Source organism: Sorex araneus, chromosome 2 (genome assembly GCF_027595985.1).
Source record: "Sorex araneus isolate mSorAra2 chromosome 2, mSorAra2.pri, whole genome shotgun sequence".
Taxonomy (NCBI): Eukaryota; Metazoa; Chordata; class Mammalia; order Eulipotyphla; family Soricidae; genus Sorex; species Sorex araneus.
The window spans coordinates 251,924,249-251,934,876 of NC_073303.1; the positions used below are offsets into that span (position 1 = coordinate 251,924,249).

Below are 10,628 nucleotides of genomic sequence, written 5' to 3' on the forward strand. Positions count from 1 at the left end.
GAAGAGAAAAGGCCTATATATATTTTTTGCTCACTGTGATTCCAGTCTCAGTGCCTGGGACATGCCAAGTGCTTAAGTCGAATTCATTGATAAATGAAAAGCGCCGTCTCGTATCACTAGTGGCAAACGTAATTCATTGACTTAAGTAGGAGCTCTCTAAAGTCTCTTTAAGAGCTCAAAGTTAACTGATGTGCAGAAATTACTGTTCTTAATTCCAAGTGGAAGATGCTTAAAAATTTAGACATCAGTTTACATTAAGCTCAAGTTTCAGAGTATTCTACACCAAGTAAATACTTTAGGGGTTTTGTTACCCTGTGAAGTTTAAAATGCTTTATTTAGCTATGACAGTGTGTCTTTCACTTGAGCCAACATTTCTTCATTGAGGATGTATTAATTAATGTAATGTCTGTAATCCTAGCAATTTAAACTGTACTAGGCAACTTGCTATATCAAAAAAATTCTATTACATAGACCTGTAAAGCAAAGAGTCCTTGTCCAAAGTAAATGCTCACTTTTGTGTAAGTACAAACGTTCCTGCATTAAAGTTATCTTAAAGGGAAAGATAACCTTGATGTAATTCCTAATGTTCTCTTTCATTATGAACAGATTTGTCTGTTTCCTGCAAGGCAAATCTGGCGCAAGTTGTCCTAATTTTCCCCAAATAGGATCTGTTCAAAGGAATGTACAATTTAGGTAATACTAAAAGTCTTTTGTTTATAAAAATGATCAACTTTTAGGCAAGGAATATAGCCTAAAAGCTCCGTAATCAGAAATGCTTTTTTTTTTGTATTTAACAGCTGGTGTTTTTAAAAATTTCTCAAAGTCTGAGGAAGAAAGAATTCTCTCTTTTTTTTTTCATTTCCACATAACTTATTCAGACAGTAAAAGCTCGCCCTTTTCCTGTCATGGTGATAAAACTTTCGTCAGCGCTGATAGGAGACACGATCCTTTCTTCGTCTCACTCATTGCTTTGCCATTTTATTTGCCTCTCTTCTACCAGGTGAGATGCTCAGACTCTGGCCTGACCACAAATGTGCTCCATCACCCGCTCCCCGACACCTGGCATGTGGGCAGCGTTCGCCTGCTCCCCATCAGTTGGTAAGTCTTGCGAAATTCTTCGAGTTGAAGCTCTGGAACTCGTCAGGTGTCCTCCCGACAGCCCTGTCTCCTTTGCTCTCAGATTACCCCGGCAGCTGGGGGAGAGCCAGATACCGCCCCAGATCAGGCTTCTTTGGAAATTCAGGTCCCTTGGCTTTTTGGCACCGAAAGGTTTTCATTTTTCTGTCGGAGCAGGGATGAATCATGTCTTGCGGGGTGGGTAGCCTTTCAAGTGTCGGAGGACTCACAGTTCCAAGGCTCCGTGTGCATTTAGCAATTTGTAAGAAAGGTCAGAGAATATGGTGTTTCTTTCCGCAAACACTTGGCTATGACAAGGCCTTGATTATTGTTGCCCTTGGTGTGAATGAGTCTGGTGGTTGGTGGTATTGCAGTTAGTTATCTGAGCCAGTTCACAAACTGGTACAGCAAACAGATCTTTATGCACAAATAAAGTATAACTTTTTTGTTTTTGCTTTTTGGGTCACACCCAGCGACACTCAGGGGTTACTCCTGGCTCATGCACTCAGGAATCACTCCTGGCGGCACTCAGGGGACCCTATGGGATGCTGGGAATCGAACCCGGGTCGGCCGAGTGCAAGGCAAACGCCCTCCCCGCTGTGCTATCGCTCCAGCCCCTAAAGTATAACTTCTGATTACATCAGCTACCCGTGGCTCTGTGTGGGGGTCACTCTCAGTGGTGCTCAGGGGACCTCTTGGTACTGGGAGTTGAACCTGGGCCCCCAGCATGCAGAGCCGATGCTCAACCCTTTCCATGCTATCTCTCCAGCACCATGTAATTGTTTTTATTAATAGTGTATGATTGATGAAAGGGAGGTACTAAATGGTCTTCGTGGACGGTCACTCTCCTACCTATAAAACTCTTGGCAAAAGAGTTAGCAATAAGTATCTTATAAACAGAGGCACGGTTAAGCTCGTGGAAGCAGCATTCCATTCCAGTTTCTCAGCTGGACCAGGGAGATGACTCCAGACGCTGGAGGAGCCTGGGGTTTGATCCTGGGCACCTCCTAGTTTTTCCCCAGCGTCCCTGTGAGCCGTGCCAGTCCCCGACATGGCCTCAAGAGCGGAGCACTGGGAAGGCCCCGAGCATCTCAGTGTGTGCTTCTCCCCAGACAGTCAAAACTGATAGGAAAAAAAAAAATCTCCCAACCTTTATGAGGAAAAAAAATGGATTTTGGAAGTAACATCCATTTTAACAATGAATAATTTTCAGCCCAGGGATGTTCATTTCATATTCTGGATATATAGGGGAAAAGATGTTTTTTCTGAAATTCAAATGTCACTGGTAGCCTGGATCTTTACTAGCTACATCAGGCAGTTCTGATTGGTTGGACAGCATGACTCATTCTTAGGAAGATGAGCAGGTGAATGCCAATGGAATTCTTTCTGTCTCTTTGACCTCGGGAGTTTGTGACGTTTCTTTTAATGCAGAGGTGGTAGATTAAACAGCCTGAGCAGTCTGGGAATTAAACACTGCCTGAAAGTTGGGGCCAGAGTGAGAGTGCAGGGGGTAAGGGTGCTTGCCTTGTATGAAGCCCACCCAGGTTCGATCCCTGGCACCCTGCAGGGTCCCCTGAGTCCACTAAAAGAGATCTCTGAGATAGAGCCCTGAGGCCTACTGGGTATGCAGCCCACCCCCGCAAAAAAAACCCAAGAACCCATCCCACACCTTAAAACATGACAAAACAAAACAAAAAGCCTGCCTGAAATCCCACATTGAGCCAGAAAGGTCCACGTTTTCCTTTTTTTTTTCTTTTTGGGTCACACCTGGCGATGCACTGGGGTTACTCCTGGCTCTGCACTCAGGAATTACCCCTGGCGGTGCTCAGGGGACCATATGGGATGCTGGGAATCGAACCTGGGTCGTCCTCGTGCAAGGCAAACGCCCTACCCGCTGTGCTATCACTCCAGCCTCCATGTTTTCTTTTTTTTTTTTTAATTATTTTATTAATTCACCATGTGGAAAGTTACAAAGCGTTCAGGTTAAAGTCTCAGTTATACAATGCTCAAACACCCTCCACGTTTTCTTTTGACTTTGGGAGATGTTTGGTGAACTACAGGGAAATGCAGGAGGGACCAATGTCACTGTATGAAGGTTAATACCTGAATCTTATTTTTTTTAAAAAAAGACCTGAATCTTGACATTCCGCATTCAAGTGGGAGTGGGAACTCTACTTTGAGCCTTCAAGAAATGACTTTCAGGGCTGGAGCGAGAAGGTAGGGGTTAAGGTGTTCACTTTGCATGTGGCTGATCTCAGTTCAGTTCCTTGCCCTCCATTATCCCCTGATTACTGCTGGGAGAGACCCCTGAGCAAGAACTGTGGAGTGTGACTGAAGTCTCCTCCTGCACCCCCCAAAATAGACTTTCAGGTACCCTAGACTTACTATTTTTGCATATTATTACTTATTCTTACATTTTTTGATTATTAGATAAGCTGTTCTGATAGTTGATTGAGTCTGAATGAATGGAAACTTAGGAAGTCCCTCGAAATATAAGAATCCCTTAGTCTCAAGAGGTTCCCAGGCACTCTGGTTTGCCTTTCAGTCTCAGACTCTAAGGACTGTTCACTACCAGTTGATTCCTGAAATTTCCTTTCTCCCCACCAAGTCCCAAGTACCCCTTAAACTATGAGTAAAAGTCATGGGTGGTGTATTTCTGGGCCAATAGCGGATGCTATGAAGAGGGAGAAGGAGTGAGCCTGCATGATAATTCCCAGGAAGCCCACGTGTGGTAATGATTTTACCAAATTGGAGCCTGACATTTTGATGAACAGCTTTGAGCATTCCTCATAATTCCCTCCATGAAGGAGATGGGCAAACAGGTAATATGTCAAATCCCCTCGCGCACACCCAGATTACTAATGGAAGGAGGTGAAACAGGGGAAGCACATTAACTTTTAACCTGTTAACACTGATTTTTTTCCCCCATTAAGCATTGGATGTTTAAAAGGGAAATGCACACTGACAGAAAGGAGACAAGACAAAGAGTGAGAGGAAGGGATCTAAAAGCTGGCCCACATCATAGAACGTGTTTGCAAACCAGCTGGGCCCACTTTGTGCAGATGTGAGTTTTGTCTTTTTAAATAGGAGTGAGAGGGGGGAGCAAGTGTTCTAATGTTCAGCACATGCGCAAAGGAGTGGAATGTATTTTCCCATCATGTCCCTCCTCTCTTGTGAGCTAACGATAAGGTGGGAGCTTGGGGGTGATTGGAAACTTTGGGATAATTTTCTTATTCCTTCTGAATTTAAGGACATTGATACGACTCCCTCCCCCAAATAAGGCCTTTTGCCTATTTCATTTCAAAGGGTTTAATTTGCAGCTGCATAGATAGGCCAGTGGGTAGGGTGTTTGTCTTGCATGTGGCCGACCCTGATTTGATCCCCGATGCTCCAAAGGTCCTTCAAATCTCACTAGGAGTGAGCACACAGTCAGGAGTAAGACCTGAGCATGGCTTGGTGTGGCCCAAAAAAAAACATAAAAGTAGAGTGGTGTGTTAATTTGTTTCGTTGGATGCCAATCCTGAAAATCTAGGAGTTGCATTCACCAGTTTATTCAAGCGATAGAGCTGTCCAATCAGCAGCAGCCCGTCTTTATTAATGTTTGAACAAGCATAAAGTTATTTATTTATTTATTTATCTATCTATTTATTTATTTATTTATTTGCCATACCTGGCAACACTCAGGACTTTTGGCTTACTCCTGGCTGTGTACTCAGGAATTACTCCTAGTCAGGCTCGGGAAATCATATGGAGTGCTGGGGGATCACACGTGGTTGGGCACATGCAAGGCAGGCGCCCTCTCTGTGATTCTCCCTCTGTGGCCTCCAAACATGAAGCCATTTGACGGCAGTGATTTAGACACTGACCTCCCTGGGTTGAAACGTTAAAGCTTATTTTAGGGGGATGTAGATTTGCACAAGTGGTTTCTTTGATACTCTGCTTTCTGCCTGAATGCTCGGTTAGAAACATATCTACGTAACACGCTTTCCAGAACACAGAAGCCAATTTTTCTATCTAAATACTTGCATGGTACGATCTTCTCAGACCATGGTGTGCTGAAAACAGAATTGAATCTCACACACACAAACAGAAAATCAAATCAAACACCTGGGAATTCAACAGCTCACTTCTGAACAACGAGTGGCTTAGGAAGGAAATCAAAGAGGAAGTCAAAAGATTCCTGGAAACAAATGAGAATGGAGATTCGAGTTACCAGAACTTAGAGGACACAGCAAAAGCTGTGTTGAAGAGGAAAGTTTGTAGCTCTACGAGCATTCCTCAGGAAGGAAGAGTGAGTCCACATAAGTAACCTAATCTCACAGTTTAAGAGCTTGGAGAATGACCAACAAAAGGAGCCCAACCCAGACAGGAGGAAGGAAATAATAGAATTTAGAGCAGAAATTAATGAGGTGGAAGCCCAAAAAGCAACCCAAAAGATCCATGAACCCAAGAGCTGGTTCTTTGAGAAAATAAACAAGATGTAGAAACCTCTAGCAATATTCACAAAGAAAGGGAGAGAGAAAACTCTAAAATAAATAAATAAATAAATAAATAAATAAATACTTGCATTGTGTTGTTTGTCCCATAGAGCAAAGTGGGAAAAGAGCTTTTGAGCCAGAATTGGAAAATGGGAAATTCTCTGTCTCTGTCTCTGTCTCTGTCCCTCTCTCTCTCTCTCTCTCTCTCTCTCTCTCTCACACACACACACACACACACACAGGCTCATATGGATTTCCAGCTTCTCTGGAAAACTAGATTTTTACTATGCTGTGCTCACATGCTCACATTCCTTCTTGCCAAAAATCGTCTGGATCTTTTAACATTGTCCAGTTCACCACAGCCCCTGTCACTTTATCATTCAGAGTTCTCATTCAGTGAAATGGGTCAGATAAAAGGAGACAATTATAGTACCTGCATATATTCCTAGATATATTTAAATTTGCCATGAGCGATGTGAAGCAAGACTCTAATATTACATTACCACTCAAACATCAATCCAAACTGTGTAAGTTTTCTCTTTTCTACAAATAGATGTCTTATTATTTTTATAGATTACCTGGTACTCTGAGGAGAGAGCTTGACTGTACCATAGCTCGGAAAGTAATTGCTGCCCTATTCAGCTTAGAGCACGGATGAGTTTATGACTAACAGAATAACTTCTTCCGTTGCTCTTCTTTGGCTGTGCTTTCACTGACGGAGGATTAAGGCGATCATTAGGATAAGCTTATCTGTAAGTTAAAAAAAAATAGAAATTGGCAACTTGAATATTCAGAAGAGGCTGCCTAGAGAGAAAAATCTGAACAGAAACGCTCAGCTACCAACTCTGCTCTGCCTGGGAGCAGACAAATAGAACACGAGGTGGACCTTGGGGTGAACTCGGACCCTTTCCTCTTACAGATAAATCTGAATGTGAGAGAGAACGGCACTTGGGGGCGAGGAGACGCCCAGGCAGTGCCCAGAGGATCCTGGGGGCTCTTCCAGGCAGTACTTAGCCACGTGGACCAGACATTTCAGTGCTCAGACCTCGCTGCATGGAGCTGCCGGCCTGGGACCCAGGCACCCTTGTGGGTGCTCCGGGCATTCTGAGGCTGCACATCAGACATGCTTGGGGTCCTCTGCTCGAACTCAGGGCACATGCTTCTGACCACTGAGATGTCGCCCACGCCTCAAAGGAACAGAGTCTTTGATTCATAATCTTTGGGTCATCCCAGCAGTGCTGGGTGGATGGGGCTGTCATTCCTGGGGGTGCTGGGGGGACCCTGTGGATCGACCCCCAGGCCTCCCGGATACAAAGCATGTGCTGCATGTCCCAAAGGGTCATATTCTTCATCGCACTAGGTTGGCATCATAGCTAGGGCACAAACCTGTCTGCTGATTGAAACCAAGGCACGAGACTCTTAATTGCCTCTGATTATTTAAATATTGCATTATTTTTCAACCTTCATCATTGTTAATTGTTGATGGCAATAAGCATCCTAATAAAATAATGACATTAACATATGTAATTTCCAATATAACAGCTATGTTTAATGTGCAGCAGCATAATTACAATCCATTTAATTAATAATCATTGTGCTTATTTACACCGATATTATGAATCATTTTATAGATGCTTCTCTTAAAAAATATGAGCAGAACAATAATAAAAAATTATAACTCATACTTTCAAGGCCTCTAAACAACAGGAAGTGCTGTTGTCTTTGCATAACTTTAGATGGCTTTACGCTCTCTTTTTTTTTCCCTTTCCTTATCTGTGTGCCCACATTTTACATGATGGATCTTTATCCCTTTTATTACCATCAGAATTTTGAAACAGTTACATAAAAGAAACAAAGACAAATCCAGCCTGATAAAGACATCAAGCATTTATGTGAAATTAAAATGTTCTCACACCTCATTCATTCCTATGAGTGGTATGTAAAGACCATTTCCTGTGACTCAAATATGCACACACCAAGAGAAAGGACTTGACACTTTCCCACAGTCAAGAAAAATGTCTGGTGGCCACAACTGCAAGAGGCATGTGTGTGTGGGGTGTGTGTGTGTGTGTATGTGTGTGGGGGGGGCGGGTTGTGACCTAGAGCGCATTCCAGGCTGCGTATTGCTGGCCTTAAAACTGAAAATCCTGTTGAAAAAATTCCAGCAACTCGCCACTGAAATCCCTTCGCAGTCTCTGACTCATTGACTTAGCCTAATCTGGTTGGGACTTTTGTTCTCTTGGAAATTCTGAAAGCAAAGGAAGAACTCATCTCGATTTACCTTTGTCTGATATTAGGGAATTTAAGAGAGAAAAGTTAACACTTCTCCTCCCCCCGCCCCCCTGGAAGTTTTCGGCCACAGCTGCGTGGTTACGGGGTGGGAGGGAGCGTTTACTTGGACAGAGAGGGAAAATACCTCTTTAAAATAATCTGTATTTATGACTCCAGTTCCTGGGAAACCCGATTCATACGGTGTCCTTACAAGCTCCCAATGTGTTTTTATTAAATATTTGACTGTTTCACATGTTATTATGGTTGATTGTTTGAGACCTGAGTGATTAAGGAGCTTGTCTGTGAGGCGCTGGGATCTCAGTCTCTCTTCTGCCTCTTTCCTTTTCTCCCGTAGGCAGCGGGGTTGGAAAGGCGCCCGCACGTTGTATGTCTGCAGCAACCGTTATTAACATCATTAGTAGATGTGTAATGGTTGCACAATCAGTCACAGAACTTATCCCTGTCTCGGTGTCTCCATATGTAACAGGGGAGAAGAGAATCACCGGAAGGGCGGAGAGAGTGTGTTTTGTTAATTTAACCCCAGCCTTTTCATTAAAAGTACAGTTCATTAAATGACACATGAAAGGAGAGACTTGTGTCGCTTAAATTCGGGTTCTACATACATACAGAAAGCTCAGAAGTTGCCCTTCCATTCTGACAAGTGAACTATGGGGCAGCCTGGCGGAGTTACTCACTCCTCTAGCATTGCTAAGAGAGGACAACGGGGGGAAAAATTGACAGCCCTGACCCCCCAGTACTGAAGAGACAGGAAGGGGGTCATAGCAACAGCCTCAGGTAGAAACCTTTGAAGGGACCACTGGCTGGATGGAAAACCTGAAGTGTGACTGAGAGTTCAAAATGCTCGGAGGACCCAGGCCTTGATGGGGGTGGAGTGGCACACAGTACTGTGATACTCACCTGCAGGAACGTGGCCAGTTTCTCACAACAGGTTCTTTTTTTTTCCCCCTTTTTTTTAAATTTATTTTTTATTAGTGAATCACCATGAGTTACAGTTACAAACTTGTGAACTTTCATGTTTGCATTTTGTTTATATCCCTCCACCAGTGCCCAGTCCCCTCCACCAATGTTCCCAGTATCCCTCCCACCCACCCTCCCACTTCATCCCCCCTCCCGCCGTTCCCCCCCTCCCCGTCCCACCCCACCTCTGTGGCAGGGTATTCCCCCTTGTTCTCTCTCTCCTTTTGGGTGTTGTGGTTTGCAACACAGGCACTAAAAAATATGGAACGCTTCGTGAATTTGCGTGTCATCCTTGCGCAGGGGCCATGCTAATCTTCTCTGTATCGTTCCAATTTTAGTATATGTGCTGCCGAAGCGAGCACTCACAGAAAATTATTTTTTAAAAAAATTATTTTTCAAATTTTTATTGAAACACCATGAGATGCAGTTACAAAGCTCTCATGTTTGAGTTTCAGTCATACAATGATGGACCCCCCATCCCTCCAACCAGTGCACATTCCCCACCACCAATGTCCCCAGTCCCAACCCTCCCCCCTAACCCCCGCCTCCATGGCAGACAGTTTCCCCCATACTCTCTCTCTACTTTGGGGCATTATGGTTTGCAGCACAGATACTGAGAGGCCGTCACGATTGGTCCTTTCTCTCCTTCCAGCACACATCTCCCACCCTGAGCGATCCCTCCAAATCCCTCCAACCATCACTGACTGAGTGATCCCTTCTCTATTCCCTCTCATAGCAGCAGATTCTGACCAGAGGGAAACCTCATTCTGCAGTCAATGCTGGAGCATTTTATTCTCCTTAGCAAGGCCTCCGGGGGAGATCGGTAAACCAGAGCCTGTGCAGCTGTGGGCCGTGTCGGAGCTAACTGGGCTGGGGCGAGAACTGCCCGTTTCTAGCCAGTGCTAAGTATTCTGTCTCGCATAAGGGGATGTGGGAAAAATCCTGGCAAATATGTATAAAGTTCACAGTTCGGAGGCACAGGCTTAGGAAACGATGGAGGACTTCTATATTTATAGAACTGTCAAACGCTTTCCTCCCCGCCACTCCGCAGCTCCTCCCCGTCACAGTCCTAAGGCCATTGATAGCTGTCCCCTTCAACCCAGAACGTCATGTCTGGACCTAATGAAAAAATTATTAAGTCTTCGCAAAAGCTCTAAACACGCCCACAATTTGAAGAGACAGTGTGAGCATCAGAGCCAGACATTGCAGGGGTATCGGGATGATCAGACAAGATTTAAAACGATCGTGATGAATATCCGAAAGGCTCTCATGGAGAAAGCAGACAGCGCGCAGTTAACAGATGGACAGTGTAAGCTGAGACACGGGGCTCCTAGGAAGAGCTGGGAAGAAGGATTGGGGAGACTGATGTAAATAAGTGCCTATCACCAAGTTTTAACAATGATCCCTTCCCTGCGCCCGCCCCTCAGCATCCTTTTTGTTGTGACTGCTGCCTCTTTATCCTTTGATTCCTGAAACTCTTCAGGCCAATTAAAGGCATTAGAATTCTTAGGTCTGAATTCTACAGCATGGAGCTATCGTAGATTATTTGTAGGATGCCTACATTGGTTCTTCGCTGTCTGACCCCCTTCGTACTGTGACTTTGTACCTCCTCCCTTTTGGAGGTAGATCTATTTCTGGTCTTGTGGTTGACCTTGATTGATTAATGTGGCAGAAGCAATCTTCTGGGTTCTCATATCCAAGTCTTATAATTGAGAGATAAAAGATGAGCCCAGGACCCTGGTGCCCTTCTCCTCTCCTTTGTCCCCCACCACCCACCGGACACAT

General features: G+C 44.4%; 1 non-coding gene across 1 annotated transcript; it reads right to left on the reverse strand.

The window, feature by feature from the left end:
- Positions 1-9,098: 9,098 nt before the first annotated feature.
- On the reverse strand, positions 9,099-9,205 carry LOC129402768 (U6 spliceosomal RNA). Its single transcript, XR_008628812.1, has one exon. It is a non-coding gene; the product is annotated as a U6 spliceosomal RNA (small nuclear RNA).
- Between the last annotated feature and the right edge of the window lie 1,423 nt (positions 9,206-10,628).